Source organism: Mustela putorius, unplaced genomic scaffold, assembly GCF_011764305.1.
Source record: "Mustela putorius furo isolate JIRA1106 unplaced genomic scaffold, ASM1176430v1.1 tig00003987_pilon_pilon_pilon, whole genome shotgun sequence".
Lineage (NCBI taxonomy): Eukaryota > Metazoa > Chordata > Mammalia > Carnivora > Mustelidae > Mustela > Mustela putorius.
In genome coordinates, this window is record NW_025422126.1 from 5,384,029 (window position 1) to 5,405,611 (window position 21,583).

At 51.8% G+C, this 21,583-nt stretch overlaps 1 protein-coding gene and 1 non-coding gene across 2 annotated transcripts in view; one reads left to right on the forward strand and one right to left on the reverse strand.

Annotated features, from left to right (window-relative positions):
* Positions 1–21,583, forward strand: part of POLD3 (DNA polymerase delta 3, accessory subunit) — a 121,120-nt gene that overhangs the window by 89,053 nt on the left and 10,484 nt on the right. The window lies entirely within an intron of this gene.
* LOC123389615 lies at positions 1,547–1,654 on the reverse strand. Its single transcript, XR_006604237.1, has one exon. It is a non-coding gene; the product is annotated as a U6 spliceosomal RNA (small nuclear RNA).

The following is a 21,583-nucleotide window of genomic DNA, read 5'->3' on the forward strand; positions in this document are numbered from 1 at the left end:
TTGGGCCTGCCAGAACTGCGGGCCAAGCCCAGCGCGGGAGGTGTGGGGAGGCTGCTTTCAGTTCTTTTCAGGCCCAGAGACACGTTCCCCCAATGCCTGGCTAGAGGCGAGCCCCTGAAGTTTGTGTGCTGGCCCAGAGACAGTCCTCTCAACTAGTACCTTTAAGGCAGCCACGCTTTTCTCAAATCTCCTTAGCCAGGGCGAGAGAAGACATTAATGACCATCTAGTCCAGCCTGCCTGCCCCCGTTTTCAGCTGAAGAACCTGAGGCCCAGAGAGGCGGGAACTTGCTGAAAGGTCAGATCAGGGGAGCTTCTCTGAGGCCGAACAACAGTGCTGAGAACAGAAATCAAGTCTCTGGCCTCCCAGCTGTCCGCCTCCCCTCTCCCCTCCTCCTTTTCCCATTACCGGTATTTTCCAGTCTCTTCTCCTTGGGGCTGCTGCCCTCTCACCTCTCTGAACTTCCTGGCCAGGCCTACCAGTCCGAGGTGTCCACCTGAGGTTAAGATTCTGCTTCCCCGCCTCTGCTGTGCACTTGCCAGCTCAGAGATGGTCCCTGGTGGTGGGCCTGGGGCATGGGCGGGGGAGAGGTAAGGTCAGGAGCTGCAAAAGCCGGTCCAGGGCAGCTACTAATGGTTATATGGGGGCACTGAGACCCTGCTTTGGAGCTTCTCATAACCCTCCTTCGGCTACCTTTGTTCTTCCCCTCTGCATTCACTCTTCAGTCCCTGAAACCTTGCTGAGGACTTGAACTCAGAGTGCTGCCTTGTGCAAGGCATCAGGACACAGCTACTACTTACCAACTCACCCCTGCCCTCAGGTGCCCCCAGTCTGGTGGCGGTGGCATTTGCCCCTAGGATGATCAGCATAGGATATGAGTGCAGCATGGAAGACTCTAGAAGCCCAGGAGATGCCCCCTCTACTCCCAGCCTGGGCAGTCAGAGAAGGCCTCGAATTCTAATGCAGCTCTGGGAGACTTTTCCTAGGCAAGTAGGTGGAGAAAGGCCACACTAAGACCAGAAGGTAAGCAGCGTGACAGCACTGGGGAACGGTGCTGGCTTTCATGTGGTTTAAACCATAGGCTGGGCAGGGGTAAGTGTGGGTGAGGCTGGGGGTTGCCAGGGGCCGTATGTGAAGGGGGCTGAAGGCAGGTCCAGTGTATATTTTCCAACACCAACAAGCCATTAGGTCAGTTCTGATGCTGCCTATCTGGAGATAGCATCAGATCCCATGGGTGAAGGGTTCCATCCCACAAGACTGCCCTCACCTGTGCTTCTGGCCAGTTGGTTCTAAATTGGAGGTTCCCACAGCCTCTTCCTTGGGTTCAATTACTTTGGGTAGAGCAGCTCACAGAACTCGGAGGAAGATTTCTGTTGATGAGTTTATTATAAAGGATACTATAAAGAATATATATGAATAGCTAGATAAACAGGTACAAAAGGCAGTATCAGGTCCAGCCGTCCCTTTTCCCTCATGTCCTGGGCATTCTGGAGAGGTGCTGGGGCAGCCCACCAGTGAGCCCATATTCTTTATGGAGTGCCAGGCCTGGTATTTCTTTTCCTTACTGAACCTTAGCATGTCATCCTTGGGCAGGGCCCACGGTAATCTTCTCTGTATCATTCCAATCTTAAAATGTGTGCTGCCAAAGCGATCACTCCCTGACGGAACCTTAGTCTCCCCATCAGCAACAGGACAGATGAAGCCCAGTCATCTCTCAGGGGCTTTCTCTCCTAGATGAATCAGAAGCAGCTATGGAACTTTGTACAAGACAAACACGTGGGCCCCATCCCAAGTTTATTAAATCATCCTTTCATTCCACAAATATTTTTGTGCATATACAACGTGCTGGACACGGTTCTAGGCAGTAGGTGTACAGCAAGGGGCAAAGACCCTGGGCCACCTTCATGGAGTTTCCACTCAGAATCTCTGGAGACAGGCCCAGACACCTGTATTTAGAAAAGCTCCACTAGCAATTCCAAAGCCCAGCATTAGAGGCTGAATTGTGTCCCCCTCAAAATTCATGTGTTGAAGTCCTACCCCTCAGTACCTCAGAATGTGATTGTGTTTGGAGATAGGGTCTTTAAAGAGGTGAGTAGCACCCACATTTCCCTCAGAGCCATGCCTTCGTGAAACAGAGGGAGCTAACCCGCTTCCATCAGGGCCAAACCTATAGAGATGTCTCTGAGCTTTGGGTTACCTAGCTCACACTACCCAGATGTGCCTCTCATTTGCCTTCTGTATCCTTGTCCAGTGCTTTAAGCTGTAGTTCCTGGGCGAGGCTGACTATCTGAGTTTGCTAGGGCTACCATTTCTAAGTATGCCAGACTGAATAGCTCCAACAACAGAAATGTGTTTTCTCACAAATCTGGGGGGTAGAACTCCAGGATCAAAGTGTTGGCAGGGTTGGTTTCTTTTGAGGCATCTCTTTGGCTTGTACATGGCCACCTTCTTGGTGTGGCTTTACATGGTCTCTCCTCTATGTCTGTGTCCTGATCCCCTCGTATAAGAACACTAGGCATATTGGATTAGACCCACTCCCTGATTTCATTGGGCCTTCCCCCAAACCCCAACAGGCCTGGTACAGGCTCCTTCCTACCCATCCTGCTTACCTCCACAAGGAGGCTCCAATGGGGCCAGGCCTTGGGAATAGCACCAAAGATCTATCCTGCCCAGAGAGACCCAGCATGGGCAAGAATCTGACCTGAGGTCACACAGCATGGTGGATACAAGCCAAGATGGAGTCTCACCGTCCCGCCCCCCCGCCCCCCCGGCCCTCAATGGTTCCAGCTGCTTTCTCCTTCAGCCCTGGCACCTTGCCCAAACCTGCTGCTGCCCGCTCTACTTTCCCACCCTCTCCTCCCCACCTCTTTGCCTCTGACTAAGGCCCGGAGCATGATTTCAGAATGATGAAACCCAGCTCCTGAGGTCACGCCGGCCTCTTTCAGTGGCTGTAATTTTGCACGGCCCCATTCTTCCCCCCACCCCTCCCCTCTGACCCAGTAGGCTGGGGCAGCTGCCAGGCCTTTGGCCCATGCCTGGGGGGAATGTGAGGATGAGAACCAGAAGAGATCACTCAAGCCAGGTCAAGAGGAATTATACGTTACAGATCGTCTCCTGACCCAGCACCGGTCTGGGGGACACACAGACTGATAACGCAACCTTGTGCTCACGTCATGCCTTCCCCCGTCATTCCACTTAACCATCCCTCGTAGCATCGTATTTACACTTAGGCTTTCCAGGTCAACACCAACAAGTTGCTCATACCTCTGTTCCCCCATGCCGTGCTGACTCACATCTCCAGGCGCTTGCTTCTCTGTTGTTTTCTCTGTCCAGATTGTTCTTTCTTCCTTTTCCCCTACCCTCTGCAGCTTTGCCTAGCTTCTCCTCCTCATCCTTTAAGAACAGCTCTGGCATCATCTTTTTTAGGAAACCTGCCCTCACTGTCCTCCCACCCCCACTCCCAGCAGCTGGGCCGATGTGGTTCTCAGTGTTCACTCCTAATAATCTCTCTTTATTACATTGTTCTCAACGTTCGTCACACTGTCATGTCTGTCTCTTTACCCATCTCAAGAGCAGGGATGGGGTTGGGACTAGGTCTGGTTCATCTTGGTGCCGCAACACAGGGCAGAGCATAGAATAAGTCACTGAATGTGGGATGGCCTCCCCCACCGCACCTGCCGCCACAAAGATAGATGACATGGGGATTGGGATCTCCCACTTTACAGAGAAAACCGAGGCCCCAGAGGAGTTATCTGACCTGTTAAAGGGCCCAGGATGAGTTAATAACAGAGCAGGGACTAGAATCCAGCTCTCCCTGGGCTTCAACTAGCATTCAAGGACAGCATTCGAGGAACAGCCAGCAGAGGGACCCACTGAGCCATACTAGGTGTATTAGTTTCCTATTGCTGCTGTAACAGATCACCATGAACTTGGTGGCTAAGAGCGACTCACTTATTGTCTCACAGTTCTGGATATCAAAAGTTCAAAATGGGTCTCACTGGGCTAAAATCAAGGTATCAGCATGTCTGTATCCCTTTCTGGAGGCTCTAGGGGAAAATCCATTTTCTTACTGTTTCGAGCATCTTGAGGCTGTCCGGATTGCTTGCATCCTTCTTCAGAGCGAGCAATGGCTGGTCAAGCCGTTCTTACATTGTATCATCCTGGCACTTCCTCTTTCCCTTCCCTCTTTATTAGAGGGCTCACCCAGACCATCCAGATGACCCATTTCAAGGTCAGTTGATCTACAACCTTAATTCCTTTTGCTATGTGATCTAACATATCCTTGGGTTCCCAGGGGTTAGGAAGTGGCCATCTTTGGGAGGGGGAGCATTGTTTTGCCTACCCTACTGATGGGCAAGGAGATAGTGGATCTGTTAAGGGTGGAGTGACCAGACTTCCCAGTGTGCCAGGGATTGTCCTGCCTTAAAGCTGTCATCCTAAAATGATTACTGATAGTGCCCTTTTCTCTCCCCCAAACATTCTGGTTTTTATGGTTACCCTAGTCATAGACTATTGGAATAGGAAATCCAAGCTTACCATTTTGCAGATGAGGAAACTGAGGCATCGTGAAGGGGAGGAAGTTGCACAGTGTCATATAGCTACTGACAGAGCTGAGACTAGGATCCAGATTTTTTAAAAAAAATTTTTAAAGATTTTATTTATTTATTTGACAGAGAAAGAGAAAGAGCACAGCAGGGGGAGAGGCAGAAGGAAAGGGAGAAGCAGGCTCGCTGCAAAGCAGGGAAAGCCCAATGTGGAGCTCTATCCCAGGACTCCAGGATCATGACTGGAGCCAAAGGCAGTGGCTTAACCAACTGAGCCACCCAGGTGCCCCAGGATCGAGATTTTTTGCCAGGAAGAGGAGGTCAGCTTGGTGCTCAGGTCAAACTGAAATATTTCTTTCATCAAGCCAAGAAGGCTTCCTAGAGGAAGCAGTAGACAGTCATCTATGATGATGAAAATGAATTTATTAAATACTTCCTATGCTCCAAGGCACTGTTAATTAATGCTGATGCTTTATATGTATTATCTCTTTGGGTCCTCACAAAAATCTTGGGTCATTTCACAAATAGCGAAACTAAGATTTAGAGTGATCAGGAGCCCAAACCAGTAAAGTCTCAAGCCCTTTTCCTATTATAAACCTGATAATCTTTCCTCTTTCCCTAGAGTGTTACTGGGCTTGAGGAACTAAGAGGGCTGGAAGCCATGCCTTGGAGAGGCATGGGTTGCAGGGTGGGGAGGGAGAATGTGGAGGTGCTGCTGGCTTATAGAGGCTTCGCACTGATGAAAGAAAGGATTTGAGGCTGAGGTGGCTGAAACAGTTGTATTTAATTTCCATTCAAGACTAAAACTATGGTTGGGGCACCTGGGTGACTCAGTGGGTTAAAGCCTCTGCCTTCGGCTCAGGTGATGATCCCTGGGTCCTGGGAGCCTGCTTCCCCCCCCACCCTCTCTCTGCCTACTTCTGATTTCTGTCAAATAAATAAATAGAATATTTAAAAAAAAAAAAGACTAAAACTATGGTCATAGCAGGAAGAGTTCATTTTAGAGGGTTTAGTATTTTTTTACATATCTGCTCCATGTAGAACATTTGGAAAGTACCAGAACTGAAAAGAAGATAGTAACGATTGAGATAATTCCATTTTCCCAAAGAACCACCTTGGAGACTTTCGGCAAGTTCCTCTATAGGGAGTTTTTTCTTTTCTTTCTTTCTTTTTTTTTTTTTTAAAGATTTTATTTATCTATTGGTCAGAGAGAAAGACACAGTGAGAGAGGGAACACAAACAGGAGGAGTGGGAGAGTGAGAAACAGGCTTCCTGCAGAGCAGGGAGCCCGGTTCGAGGCTTGATCCCAGGACCCTGGGATCATGACCCGAGCCAAAGGCAGATGTTTAACCACCCAGGCATCTCAGGGATTTTTTTTTTTAAGATTTTATTTATTTATTTGACAGAGATCACAAGCAGGCAGAGAGAGAGGGGGAAGCAGGCTCCCTGCTGAGCAGAGAGCCCGTTGCAGGGCTCCATCCCAGGACCCTGTGATCATGACCCAAGCCAAAGGCAGAGGCCTTAACCCACTGAGCCACCCAGGCGCCCCTCAGGGATTTTTTTTTTTTAAAGATTTTATTTATTTATTTGACAGAGACAGAGATCACAAGTAGGCAGAGAGATGCGCAGAGAGGTGGCAGCAGGCTCTGTGCTGAGCAGGGAGCCCGATCCTCCATCCTAGGACCCTGAGACCATGACCCGAGCTGAAGGCAGAGGCCTTAACCCATTGAGCCACCCACGTGCCCCTGGGGGTTTTTTTCTTAATAAACTATGTCAAATAAGGAACAGAATAGGAATAATATTATCAACACCTGTGTACCTACTCTCTGGCTTAATATGTGGTCGCCTATGTAACTGGTGCCTGGCATCCCTTTTCCCCATTGTTCCCTCCCTCCCTGACAAGAGGTCCTTCCAGACTTTCCTGGGTGCATATCGCTTGAACTTGTAGATGTCAGTGTGCTTTTACAGTCTTGTACCAGAAGAGTTCAGGAGAGACATCAAGGGGCTCCTAATGCTCCCACACTTGGAGCTTCCCCAGTTTTTTCTTATGAAAAATAGCAACGACCTTTGCCCCGGCCCCACCTGCACTCCACCCTTGGAGCTTCCTGCCCTGGATGTGCAGCTGGGGACCTGACTTGGCCCTTCTCCCACTGCCTTCCCCACCGGTAGGACCAGCGTGTTCTCCAACCTCCCTCTCTGCCTCCACCTCTCCCTTTTCTCCCACTCAGTCTTCTCCTGTCCGTCTCTTCCCTTGTCACCCCCATCTCCCCTGTGGGGCACCTCTCCTCATCGAGGCCCCTGGCCCTCGTCTCTGTGTTACTCAGCCAGGCCCAGCAGCTGCCCCGGGGAAGAGAGCAGCCAGTGCCAGAGGCCCTGCTGCCCAAGGACTGTAAGGCCTGCCCCCCAGCATCCCCTGTCCATGCCTGGAATTCCTCTGCAGCCGCTACCTCTTTCATTGTCAGGACTGGAAGCGTGCTTAGAGACTAGGCACCCCCACCCCCACCTGAGGAGACAGGCGGAGAAGAGAGCTGGTCTGCCCGACATCACCAGGCAGAGTGGACGACAGAGTGGAACCAGAACCGGGGGGGCCCGCCTCGCATTCCACTGCTCTTGAGACCCTTCCCACAGCAGTGCACCCACTAGGCTGGACCCCTTCCCGCTTCCAGAAAACTGTGTGTTGTGTGGGTGACGGGAGCGGTGGTCAGTGCCACTGCGAGAGAGCGTCCCTGGCAGGAGCATGAGCAGGATGGGTGACGGCCCCGCAACAGCCATTCAGGGGCAGAGCGTGGGAACTGGCGAGGCCTCCTGAGCCCACTCCTTCTAGTGAGGGGTGAGGCAGGGAGCGGTTCTGAGGGACTGTGCTCTTTGCCCAGGGTATGACATTTAGTCTGTGGCACTCGGTCAACTGATGGTACTGACTGTCTGTCTGCCCAAGTGGCATGCAGAAGGGGAGAAAGAAACCCACTGGGTCCTGAGGAGATGCTGGCCTCTTTTCCTGTGTCTGTGTGTCCCATCTTTCTTGGTTTTGGTCCCTTCCCTCCCTTCCCTCCCCTCCTAACTCTCCTCAGTCTCCACCCCCCTATCTTTATGTCCTTGGGAAGGGGAGGGCTCTGGGGGGTGACGGGTATGAACATGTGTTGAGGGGGAAGGAGCAGGCCTGCATGGGTACAGTGAGGGGGGGACCCTTCTTGTTGATGGTTTTGAGGTCATCCTGCTCAAAGTTTTAAATGCCAGAGGGAAAATTTGATCTTTACCCAAAAGGCTGCTGTTGGACTTACAGAGTCAGGTGACAAGATCGAGGCCTGGCTCTGTCATTTACTAGTTAGTAGTGTGATCTTGGGCAAGTCCCTAAACTTCTGTAAGCCTCCATTTCCTCATCTGTACAACTGGACTGTAAGAGCATTTCACGTGCAGATTGAAGACAGTGGGGGGCAAGGACCCAGCACAGCGTTTGGCACACACATTTAACCACAGTAAATGGCAGCTGTGTGACTCCTGCAGATATACTAGGCAAGACCCTGAGCTGCACCCCATCCCTTGGACCTGGGAGCTTGACCCCACAGAGGGTCAAAGGTGAGGGGGATTCGTTCTCTGTAACGGGCCAAAGAGCTCCCAGTCTTTCTGGGGAGCTAGCCGCACACACACCCAGGAGCTGCTGCAGTTCTTACTGGTGAGGGAGTCACATGTGCCAGGGTAGGGGTGGGTACCCTGGGAGGTTGACACACAGTTCTGGCCAGACCATGTGTTTTTCAGTAAAAGCTCAAAATTCTGTCACAGATGCCAGGACCCAGCCCTGGGCCAGGCCAGAGCAGGCTTCAGGGAGTGACCATAGGCAACACCTCCCCCTGCTCACAGACCCCTCTCAGCAGCAGCCCCCAGGCAGCCAGGGAGACTGTCAGGACCGCAGTGCCAATGCCTCCCCTCCCCTGATGATTTGGAGTTGGACCAGCCTCCCCTGCAGCGGCCCTGAATCTCCGGTTCCCCTTTTGTGGACAGAGGTTCATACCACCCACTTGATGGGGTGAACTTTTCAATGAGACATCATGTATGAAACAAACTGCCCAGTGTGGGCAGAGAGGGCTCCCCAAAATGGTGATTAGGTTTTGTGTGGACCTCACGTTCTAGACAGACTGTGAGCCCTCGGAGGGCTACGCCAGGGTCGTGTGTGTATGCGCGCGGGCGCACAGGCCTCTCAAGACCCGAATGGTACCAGGCACCCAAGTGGGGCTTTTTCTGTATCTATTGACCAAATGATTGAATCATCTGCTAACCTGAGTGAGGGAAGAAGGCGAGGATTTGCCATTTGGTGTTTTCACGCGGGTGAGGTCATAAATGATGAATCACGTGTAATTGGATGCCACGTCTCGGTGTGGTTTCCAATTTGTGATCTCATTGTATTCACACAACGCCTGCCCCCTGCCAACCTCATGTCTTGTGGGAGGATTTGGAGAAACTGGGATTGGTCTCCCCAATTTCCAGATGGGAAAACTGAGTTTGGGAGAGAGCGAGTGACTTATTTGGGTCACCTGGCCGTTAATGGCAGGGTTGGGCTTTTCACTTCCAGCCCCAGGGTTTCTGCTGCAGTCTGGTGGTTAAGTCTGGGCTGCTTGGGTTGCAAGGAATAGCGATCCACTGAGGTACTGTGGGGAGATGGGAGACGGCAAGAGGATTTTGATGTCAGGGTCTAAACTGCACGTCTGCTGGCCTGGCAGGCCCTCTGGAGCCCTCTCCAGGCGCATCCCCAGCTCCCAGCTCAGGCCCTCCTAGTCCCATGACTCAGCCTTCTGCTCATCTGTACTCTTTTCTGCCCACCCTCTGGGCCTCCCATGTAAGCCCCCACAAAACAAAATCAATTACATCAACAAGCATTTTGGTTGCAGGGACCACGGGCTCTCTCTCAGGCCATCTTAGGAGTCCTTCTCTGGGGTGCGGGGGTGGGCCAGAGGAGAAATGCATGGCCTGGAACTGGAAAGGGCTCAGACACCAAGGTCACTCCACACGGCCTGTCCTCCTCCACTTTCATCCATTCATTACCATGATGGGGCCCAAGCCAGACCCCTGGAGGGAGCATTCAGACAGACTGAGCTATTCACCACTGGTGAGCTGATCACCTCATAGACAGACTCTTTCCAGAGGCCACCTCAGGGCTCCAGGGAAGCCGTGAGCTGGTGCTCTTCCTACCTCTAGTCTCATCGGTGGCCTCCCCAGTGCAAACACTTGCCCAGCAGTGAGTCTTTGAAGGGGGGTGGGGTAACATAATTGTTTCACCAGAAGGAAATGTTGGGCAGAGAAGGTAGGGCTGTGAATATCCTTAGTGCCTTCAGATTGGGTTTGCCTCTACTGACCATGGAGTCCCCCTTGGGGGCAGTATTCCTGAGCCAGGCCACCTCTTAGGGCAATTAGTCTCCCTTAGGTCTAGCCTAGAGTTGGGTGCCTTTGTCTTAAGTGTGGCTAGGATGGAAGGGGCATATAATTCGAGACTGGCAAGTTATGGGTCCAAAGTGGCCATTTTCATCAGAAGGCACTGTGCAGGTAGCAGCTCTCTGAGGCAGGGGATGCCTCTCTTTTGCATATGGATCTCAGAGTCTGTGGGCAGAATGGAACAGCCAGTTTTTCCCTGGGCCCACAGTCAGAGCCCTGTCAGTGCACAAGGTGTGTGATAAATGGGGACTCAGGCAAGCATTGCATCATGGAAAGTTCTGGGCAGCAAGTGGAAAGATGTAGATGTGGTGAGGCCGCACTGTGGGTGTGGGGGAAATGGCTGGAGTGAATGGGCAGGCCCCAGATAAACTCATCTGGAATGAGCCCACTGCAGAGTAGAAGTCACTGGGGCATCAAAAGAGGAAGAAATGGTAGCCAGGTCCATACCCAGGGTGAGCTTAGGGATCTAGATCGTAGGGGGACAATGCCCAGGGGCTGTTGTGAGTGACTCAGCACAGCCAGACTCCTCGGAAGGAGGTCACGTGTCTTCACATCTGCTGAGCACCATGACCCTCCCCTCTATGAAACCTGAATGGGGCCTGTGTGAAGGCCAGGAAGATGACAGCTCTGGCCTTACCTTCCCATTCCAGGAATAAGCATTTGTATGCAGCTTGATGCATCCATGGGGAAAGCTATGGAGAACAGGGTAGAAGCTACCCAGTAGGGAGTAGCCAGCCTTCCCATACCCTCCAGGATCTACCTATGTCATGTGTTCCAGCGGATGCCACTGAGTCTCTTCAGAAACAAAACACAGCAGGGTAATGTGGTGATTCTGGTCATGGGGCCTCCTGGTGCCCTCTTAGCTCTCATCCATGGGGGCATCCAGAAGAGGAGGTTTCCAGGAGTGAGTGACTGGCCTCCTTCAAGCCATCCCCACTGATTTAGAAAGAATCCAAGGCCTCCTGAGGCAACATAGGGAAGCTCCAGTCCCAAATCTACTCGGTGACCTCAGGAAAGTTATTGCCGCCTGAGCCTCAGTTTCCTCAGCTACAGCCTGGAGAACACAGTATGTGTTGTTTTGTGAGTTTACGTGAAAGCACCCTGAATGCAGCAGAGTTCTGTGCATACCTGAGCAGTTCTTGCCATTAGACTGGAATAGAGGTTACCAAAAATCAGGGCCTGCCTGTCCAGTTTACCATTGCATACCCAGTGTCTGGCACAAAAGAAGTACTCAGAAAATCTTTTCTAAATAAACCAGCAATGGAAAAGGAGCATTTTGAGCCTCATTATTAATGACAGTCATTCCATCAGCCAGCAGAAAGGCAAGCCTCTGAAAAGGGCAGGAGGTCAGTAGACCCAAGTTTCAGCCCAGTCTTGCCACTGACTTGCTGAGGAATCCAGAACAAGTCATGTCACCAGGCCAGGCCTCAGCCTCCTCATTTGCTCAGTGAAAGGGTTGGATAAGAGGAGTTCTCAGGTAGGTTCTTGGTGCTCTAGTCCTGAGGATTTGCTGGGGGTAACCACGTACTCACCAGTCTGGATTCAAGGTGACCATAGGACCACTCCCCTGGCCCCGCCCTTCTCCCCTTGTGTTTCCTTTCTTCTTCTTGGTATTTTTTACTCTGATGGGGCTATCTTTACTCATAAGAGTTTAAATGCTTCTTTGGCCTTTTGTGCGTATGTACCCTACCACCTCCATCCCCAGTTGGGGGAATCTAACTATGGGCAGTACTGTCTCCCCCACCCACCTTAGGAAAGACTGTCTTCCTCCTCTGCCTGCACGTCCCACCCCATTTAGATTGGGACGGGCCTCATCTTCTCTCTGGGTCTCTCTCCCTAGGACTGGACCCAGAGCCGCAGCCACCCTCACGATGGGTTGGGGAGGGCAGAGTGACATGCTTGCTGACAGACTGAGGCGGTGCTCTGAGGAGAGCAGGCCAAAAGCCGCAAAGGTGCAGCCAGTGCCAGGTGGGCCTTGCCAGCCAGAGCTATTTTTAGAAGACATGTTTGCAAATTTTGTGTTAATAGTGTCTCTGTCCAAGCTCTGGCTCCCAGGACTTAGAGAGGGAGAGAGTCTTAGAGAAACCTTCCCTCCTTGTCCCCCCCCCCCCCCCCCGCCGCCGTTCGTTCGTGCTCTCCTCCTCACAGGTGGCTGGGATTAGGAGGGGATAGCCATCTGTGTGTAGACCCGTGCACATGGTGGGAGGGCTGGGGTAGGGGTGAAAGAAGACGCAGGCTTAGAACGCAGGTTGCTAGGGTCCAGTCTTAGAGGGGTGGCAGGATATCCGGCCACAGGTCACCTCTGTCAGTGCCCTCGTCCCTAGATGGGCACTGTCAATTGCCTGGTCTGTCAGTTTACTGTTAAGAAGTGAACTTGAGCCCCCACCAGGGTTCTGTATCTCTCTGACGACACCCACCATCACCCTATGTTCTCCAGACAGGACTAAACTGAGCCTGTTCTGACCTAGGCTGAGCTCTGATCCCAGTGCATCTTCCTGGCCCACTCCATCAAGGAAGGGGACTGGCAGGTGGCAAAGAGGGAAGGGAGGCCCATAGAACACCCCCCCCCCCCCGAGAGGCCATGATCTGACCAGGATGGCAAGGACATCGAGCCCATTATTACCCCTGTGATGGGTATTCTGAAGGACTAATTGGGTGGGCACTGAGAGAGTAGAACTTGCTCTGAACTGACAGCAGAAGTATGAGCAGCAGTCAGGTGAAAAGTGGGTGGAAGAGAGATCCCTGTGGCCAGAGCAGACTCTTTTCACAGGAGGCTGGAGTGTACCCGCCCAGAGCCGGAACCTCAGGTTCAGTGATTCTGTGACCATGGAGGCAGGGCATCCCTTCAACCACATAGTACTTCCAAGAAGGAGGCTCCCCTCTTTTCCTGGTCCTCTCCCATCCACACAGACCTGAACCCCACCCCATCCCCAGTGCCCCAGACAGCCCAGTATGGAAGGGGCCACTGTGGCTAGCCTTTAGGACCAGGACTGGAATGGACCTGAGAGAGCCACCAGTGGTTGTGTTAGCACTCCGCTTGAATACCCCCGTGCTGGAGATCTCATTCTCATAGACTTCATAAGAGGGTGAGCAAGCTCCGATTAGGAAAATTCCTCCTTACCTGTGAGTTCCCAGCTGGCCCTAGCCTTGCTCTGCTGGGAGACAGCCTCCTATAACTTCTGGAGTCACAGGCTTGGATCATTTGCTTGCATATTTAGAGCTGTGTGACTGTGGGCAAGGCGCTTAACCTCCCCAGGCTTCATCTGTAAAATGGGGATATTAATTAAGTTGGGAGGACTAAATACAACGAAGTGGGGGGGGGGAGCCTCAGCTGGGGGCTTGGGACACAGTAAGCGCTCAATAAACCTTAATTCTCAGGAATTACTAGGGTAGCATCATGACCACGTGATCCACGGGGACACTGAGGCCCGGTACGGGACGGGACCCGTGGGCAGGGGTGGCCCCACGGGGGCGAGGGCAGCCGAGAGGGGAGCAGCGCGCAGCCGGGCCGAGCGGTGGCGAACGGCCGTGGCCTCAGGGGCCCTCTCCCGGCTCCGGCCCCCCTCGCCGTCCGGGCACCGTTCGGCTGCCGCGCTTTACGAGCAAAAACAAACACGTCCCACAAGCGGCCCCTGTGCGGCGCGGCCCCGCGCCCGCCAGCGCCGCCGCCGCCCGGTCAAAGCCGGCTTTGTGCCCGCCCCGCCGCCCCCGCGGCCCAGGCGATTTTAATTAGTGTCTGGGTCTGCGCCGGGAGATGGAAATCAAAGCCCCCGTTCTTCCAGCGCCCCAGCCCCGACCCCCGCCTCCTGCCAGCGGATTCCCAGACTCCGCGTACCCCTGCTGGCAGCCGCGGGAAGTGGAGCCCTCCCGGAGCCACCGCCTCGAGTTCGAATCGCGCCTTCTACAGCGCACGCGCGTGGGGCACGTTGTGGGCGCCCTCAGTTTCCCCCGTAATCATAGCCCTTGTCTCCCGCAGCCGGCACCTAGAATGTTGTTGGGAGGGCTGATAAGGTCTGACTCTGCGGAGCAGCCACCGGAGGCATGGGGAGAAGAAGGCCTTGAGAGGGAAGGCTGCACGTGGACAGCGCTCCAAGTCCGAATTTTTGACCCATATGCTCTTCAGGGCTTCTTAAAGGGATAGTCCGGTCAGACCTTCCGTTCTGCCTTATTTAAATAAGGTGCCTATTTAAAATGCAAAAACTCGGCCACACTCCACAGAATCAGAATTTTGGGGCTTGAAGCCTCAAAGTCCACAATTTGAATAATCCCTGTGTTGCTTCTGGTACATTAATGTGGGATGTGCAAAGGATGAAGGAGCCATCTCCTGTAAGAAAAAAAAATCCTTCCCATCTCCTCAGCAACACAACTGAAGTGGACATTTGAGCCCACCACTTAGCCTCATTCTGCTCACAGAGAGTCCTCCAGAACCTCAGTGTCCTTGCTCCCAAAATGGGTATAATCTCACTCATCCACCCTCCTTCCTTGGGGTTTGGGAGAATCAAAGATGTCCTTGAGTGAAAAAGGCCATTAGAAGCAGGAAAACTCCTAACAGCCCCCTGTCCCACACTCTACCATTAATACCTCTCAAGGCATTTTGGTGCAGGACTGCTGCTGCTGAACACCCTGCTGTGGTTCCCAGTTGCCTTCAAACTAACACTCGGACTCCTTATCCGAGTTCGATAAGGACTCGGTTGTGTTGCAAAGTGGGTCCTGGCCACACCTCCTGCCTGCTGTCTCAAGGGTACCTGTCTTGGTCTGAAGCTGCCCCCCATTCCCACCTCATCTCAGACACCTGCACTTTCTTGCTTCCTTGAGTTTGCCCAAGCTGTCCCGTCCTTGGAAATATACCTCCTCCCTACTACCCCGCCATTTCAAATAGCCAAATTTTGTCATTTCCTTATGACCCTGTTGAAAAGCTACCTCTTCTATTCCTGCCCCACCCCTGCCCCAGCAGAGTGTTCTTCATCTGCCACGAACTTTTTCAGCACCCTACTCCTCCGATAAGCTTGGGCTTGGAAGTTTGATGTACCTGGTTTGTTACTCCGACTCCACCACTGTGTGACTTTGCGTGGGTCTCTTAATCTCTCTGAGCCTCTTTTTCCTTCTAGTAATTATTTAGGGGATTTGGGGACATAAGGATAGGGAAGGTACTTGGGGAAGAGGCTGATCAGTGCAAGGTCATGGTGAAGAGTACAGGCTCTGAACTGGAGTGCACAGGTTTGAAACCACATTCTTTTTTTTTTTTTTCTTTTAAAGATTTTATTTATTTGACAGATCACAAGTAGGCAGAGAGGCAGGCAGAGAGCGGGAGGGGGGAAACAGGCTCCCCGCTGAGCAGAGAGCCTGATGCGGGGCTCAATACCAGGACCCTGGGATCATGGTCTGAGCTGAAGGCAGAGGCTTTAACCCACTGAGCCACCCAGGTGCTCCTTGAAACCACATTCTACGTCTAGTCATTGGCAGTATGACTAGGTAGGATTGCGAAACTCTTTGCCTCAGTTTCCCCAGCTATGTAATTTGGAATAATAGTGTGGCAGACAGTCCCTAGCCACCCCCCCCCATGATGTTCACACCTTGTATAATCCTTCTCTTTGAGTGTGGGTGGAACCCGTTACTTGCTTCTGGCTGTAGAATAGGACAAAGGTAAAGGGTTTTTGCAGAATCAGGGTCCCAAATCAGTTGATTTTGAGTCACTCAAAAGGGAGATGATCTTGGGTGGCCTGATTTAATCAAGTACAACCCTTAAAAGAGGAACTGGACCCTCCCTGGAGTCAGAGACTCTAGCCCTTACTTTGAAGAAGTAAACTGCTCTTGTAAGACCAGCTGGTGGGGTCTAGGAACTGAAAGTGGCCCCTGGCTGGCAGGCAGTGAGAAAACAGGGACTTTAGTCCCATAACCACAAGGAGATGATTTTGCCAAAAACCCGAGGAAGCTCGGAAGTGGGTCTTTTCCCCAGTTGGGTCTCAGATGAGACCACACCCCTATGGATACCTAGATCATGGACTGTTGAGACCCTAGCAGAGAACCCAGCTAAGTTGTGCCCAGACTTCTGACCTGTAAAAACTGAGATAATAAATGTGTTTTAAGCAGATACATTTGTGCTAGTTTGTTACCCAGCTTAGAAAACAAATACAAATAGTACCCCCCTAATAGGGTTCTGGTAAAGATTAAATGAGTTCACTGAGGCAAAGGTAAGGGCTTGGTTCTGGGTCATGGGAGAGACTCAGTGGTAATTAGGTGCCATTGTTATATTTATAATACAGCACTTTACAATAATAAATTACAATAATAAAAAATTTTAATCATACTAATTTTAATTAGTGTGTTTACAAAAAAAAAAAAAAACAACCATAGGATTTGCAAGCCAGAAAACTACATTTGAGCAAACTTTCTAGGAGATCTTCCCCTTGCTGGGTTAAGTCTGTTAGGATGCTCTGGCTGCAAGTACCAGACCTGACTAATAGTGGCGGTCTTGGCTTGGGATTCTTAGAAGCAGAACTTAAGGCAAGGAATCATGTGAAAATAATGTATTAGGAAGTGTTTCCAAGACAAACCAGTAGTAGGGAAGTAGAGAAGTGGGACTGGAGGGGGAACGTGGTATCAGGCCAAGTCCCGCAAAGAGGAACTTTGATTCCATCATACTGAGGAGCTCTGGGGACAATGCAGAGCTCCTCAGAGCTGGCCAGATGAGTGAGTGCAAGGCAGCTGGAGGACTAACACCTCCATACCCATTTGTCATTGGTTAAGGGCCTCTCTTCGGGTAGGGCAGGGGTGTAAATTCCCAGGCTCTTCTGCCTTTCCATGCTCGTAAAGTGGGCTCCAGCAGCTTGAAGGCCATCCTGTGACAAGGAGTAGCAGGTGCTGGATGTTGGGAGGGAAAGCACAGTGGGAGCCGGTGTGTATGAAAATGTTGAAGGGATGAGAGGGTCATTGGCAGCGCTGCTGCGGTGGCATAAGCTATAAGGACATCTGTTGTTTGCTTAACAAGAAACGTAGGTGGTCCCCAGCTTGGCTCAGTGTGAGTCATTGATGTCATGGAGGACTCAGCTCCTTACAGTCTTCCTCAGCACTGCTGGCTTTCATACCCTCAGCCTCATGGTCACAGTATGGCTGCAGCAGCCCCATATCTCATATCCTTAGCTGATAGCATCTGAACTAGGAAGCAAAAGAGGGCAAGCTTAAAGGCTTTCTCCTCATGTGACTTTCTCTTTTGAGGAGGAAAATCCTTCCTTCAACACCACATCAGAACTGGATTACATGCCCAGTCCTAGACCAGTCATCAGCAGAGGAGAGTTGGGTTGCTAAGGCTGGTTTAGATTGGTCAGTGGTTCACCCCGGCTGCTGAGCCCCCATCCAGATGGGGTCCTGTGAGTAAGAAGAAGGTAGGAAAATGGCTGCTGGAAGGGCACCAAGAGTATCTGCCACAGGTCATCACTTTTCCTCATTTGCAAAAGGGAAATATTGGTACCTGCCTCTGAGATTCAGGGTGAGGATGAAATGAACGGATTTTGATTGCTGCATTTGTCCACACTGTTTTTTCTCTGTTGCACTGAGCTTGCTGAAGGCAGGGGCCATCTCTGGCTCACCCTTGCTTCTGTTGATTCTACCCTCTAAATAGTAACCCTATCTGTTTCTCTCCCTGTGTTGCCACACCCTGGTATGGACTGCCACCACCTCTCTCACGGGTAGCTGGGACGGCTTACTCATGGACTGCTCAGCTTCCGTTCTTGGCTCCCTCTAAGGGCTTTCTCCCACAGAAGCCTGACAGATCTTTGTAAAACACAAATCCGACTGAGTTATATTCCTGCTGAAAATCCTTCCAGGCTCAAGAAAAAGGGCGGATATGGGCCAGTAGTGATAACTCTTTGTAAATACTGACTTGGAACAGGCCCTGGGCAGTCAGAATAGGCACCAGCATTGACAGCCATGTCGGCACATCCACCCTGAGCATCAGTCCTGTTTGAAGGGCCCTAGGAGAGCTGGCCTCTGCCTACTTCTCTTGGCTTCTCTGGAGACTGTCTTTCCCGCCCCCCACCTCCCTGCCTGCACTGGGCCAGCACAGCCCTCCTGCTGGCCTCATCTGCTTGCCCTTCCCCAAATGTACCACTTGTCTCCAGGCTTCTGAACGTGCTGTTTCCCAGGACTAGAACATGACTTCTCCGCATCTCCTGGATACTTCTTTCAAGCCTCTATTTGGATGCCCACTCTTCCAGGAGGCTTTCTCTGACTCTCCTCTCGCGTGGCCTCATGGCCACTGTGCTTTCTTCTGGCAGAGCGCTTGTCAGTCCGTTGTCATTGTGGATCTCTCTTTCTCCCTCACCGGAAGGGGATCTTCCTGAGGGCCCAGTGGGATGCACAGGACAGCTGCATCCCCTGTGCTGGTAGTAGTAGGTGGTGGGAGTGATGGTAGTGACAGTGGAGGGCGGGACCACTCTCAGACCCACACCCCACTCTGACCTTCTTTCAGCTGCTCCCTGACCCACAGCACAAGGGGTCCATGGGCTTCAAGGAGATGTGTGCCCCCACCCTCTTTCCCCACATTCTGTACACCCAGGATCCTGGAATTCTCTGCCCCAACAGCCCAAGTCTGTGTCCGGGACAGCATAGTCCTCTTCTCTAGGTCTGTCCATTAAGCCAGAAGGGATAGTTTATCCAGGGGGGAGGAGTGTGGTGGGCTTGGATGCAGCTTGGACGTTGTTTCAGCTGGTATCACTAGGTAACAAATTACCTCCAAGCCGAGCAGCTTATGACAGCTGTTTTTTAATGCTCATGAGTTGTGTGGGTCAGGAACTGGAGCAGGGCACAATGGGAATGGTCCATCTCTGCTCCACCGTGTCTGGGCCTCCACTGGGAAGACTCAGTGTCGGGGGCTGGAATCATCTGGAAGGGTGATCAGATGGATGATGTCAGTAGCTGGCTGGGAGCTCAACTCTGTGGCTGTCCACTGGTATATCTCTCCGTGGCCTCTCTGGGTGCATGGGCTTCCTCACGGCATGGCCACCACAGAGTTCCTTAGCCCTCTTACATACTGGTTTAGATGCCAAGGGCAAGTAGCTGATTAAGCAGAGCAGTAGCTTTATTACCCTTTGTGCTCTAGCCTTGGAAATCACCCAGTGTAATTTCTGCTTCATTCTACTGGCTAAAATGAATCACAGCCCACCCAGATTTAGGGAGAGAGGATAGGGGCCAGAGTTTTCAATGTGAGGAGTATAAAAGCATCCTGGACATGTAAAAAAAAATATTTTATTTATTTATTTGTCAGAAAGAGAGAGACCCCAAGCCGGGTGAGTGGCAGGCAGAGGGAGAAGCAGGTTTCCTACCGAGCAAGGAACCTGATGCAGGGCTCCATCCCAGGACCCTGGGATCATGACCTAAGCCAAAGGCAGACACTTAACTGGGCATCCCTATTTTTGACATGTTTTAAAAACCACCAAAGACATGCAGATTGGGGTGTCTACTTGTGTGTGTACTGAGGCTCTTCACATTCTAGGACATAGCTGAAATGAGAAGAGAGGTGGACCGAGAACAGAAAGTCAGGAGCCACCGGTTTAGCTGTCTGTATGTTTCCATGTTCTGGCAAAGAAGAAGTCAGAAAATTTTAAGTTTGAACTTGGCCTTCTGAGTCATTAAGAAGGTACATCTGGGGGCGCCTGGGTGGCTCAGTGGGTTAAGCCGCTGCCTTCAGCTCAGGTCATGATCTCAGGGTCCTGGGATCGAGTCCCACATCGGGCTCTCTGCTCGGCAGGGGGCCTGCTTCCCTTCCTCTCTCTGTGATCTCTTCCCTTCCTCTCTCCTACTGTGATCTCTCTCTGTCAAATAAATAAATAAAATCTTAAAAAAAAAAAAAAAAAAAAAAAGAAGGTACATCTGTCAAGGTAGGAAGATAGAACATGTTTATTTAATAGTTTGTTAGTTTGATTCCTAACTTTTAAATATTTAGGTTATGATGTGCAGGCTCCATTGGTTTTCTAGCCTGGGCCCTGCAGTGCGAGGGGTGGTCCTGGTAGTGGAGGATGGTAGTGGCAATGGTGGGGAGGGGAGTAGCAGTGATCATTCAAGGCTCAGTAACTACTTACTGAGCATCTACTCTGTGTGAGCAACCAACCACATCTCACCACTGTTGTCTTCACCATCCACATCGTACCTCCTTCCGTCATGTCCTTCTTCAATAAGCATGCAGTGAATACTGCCTGTGGGCGAGGGGCTGGGAATGCAAAGATGACCGCCATTTGGTCTTTGGCCCAAGAAGCTTACTGTCCAGTGGGAGAAAGATCATTGAAATCCAAAAGCATGTGTTTGGTTACAGAAAAGCAAATAACGCTGGGGCAGCAGAGAGGCTCGGGGAGGGATTTTTCTGAGGAGGACTTGGAGCATAAGCCGGAGTACTACAGGAAGAGGCGAGGGAAAGACATTCCAAAAAGAGGGAGCAGCATGTTTAGGGTGTGGAAGGGAGGACACTGGTTTCAGAAGCTGTCTGAAGTTGTAGCGATGGTAGCTGGGAAGGGGGGGGTTCCCGTTACTGACCATGTGTGTGCTGTCTGCCTCCTTATTTGAGGAATCTGCTCCTCCCACTTCAATCTTGGTTCTAATACCTTGTTCCTGACCGCCTAGGATGGATTATGTACCCAAGATGGACCAACCAGTGTCATGCCCCAGAATCTTTCCATGGGAATTGGAAGGCCCAGAAGGGCAGCTCCTTTGTGCCCTGTCTGACTAGAGCTGTTAGGAGCCCAAGCAGTTGGGACCTGGAAGAGTTGGTTGGGAAGAACAGACTGGTATGCAGGGTACAACAGAGAATGTCTTGATGGAGTCGGATCCCATGATCAAGGTCTTCCCAGAGCCTGGTCCATCCCACTTGGTGAGGCAGAGCAGCAAACTGGATCCCAGAGTGCTGCTGGGAAAGACGATGGGGGAGTTGGACCAAAGAGGCAGGAGGAGCCAGATCCTGAGAGGCCAGGAGGGAAAGCATCGAGGAAAGGGCTTGATGAGGGGAAGCAGGGTAAGATTTGTATTTCTGAAAGATCACTCTGAGTTGACAGACAAGACTTGCTGGGAAGTGGAGGGGCAGGGGGCGGGGGTGACAGCAGTGGAGCAGTGAGAAGGCTGATCTCATCCCTAGCCCAGACATCTTAGGGCACAGAGAGGGCATGGATGTGGAAGTCAGACCCTGCAGGCTCTGTAAGGGCTCAACTCTAGATCATGTTGGACCTTGGGCAAATCTTGTGGCTCTGTTTTGTGCTGGAGGTGAAAAGGTAGGATTGGGGAGAAACATCAGATGTCATATGGTCCTTCAAGCAGCCCTGAGCTGGAGCAGAGATCCAGGTCCTAATTCCCACTCTAGAAGGTCGGAGATAACTCCCTGTCTGCAGAAATGCAGGCCACCCCACCCCCTTCCAACCTCAGTTAGCGTCGTGCAGCACCTCCTGTTCACCTTCCACGATGGCCTTGTGGCAGGGGAAGGCAGGCAGGGTGTCTTCCAGGGACCAGGGTGAGGGGAAGGGGGTGGGCCTGCCTTGCAGAGAGATGCCAGTGTGCCTGATGGGGCCCCAGGCCTTCCCTTACCCCCAGGACAGCCCCAAACCACAGGCCACGTCCTGTTTCTCAGAAATACTGACATTT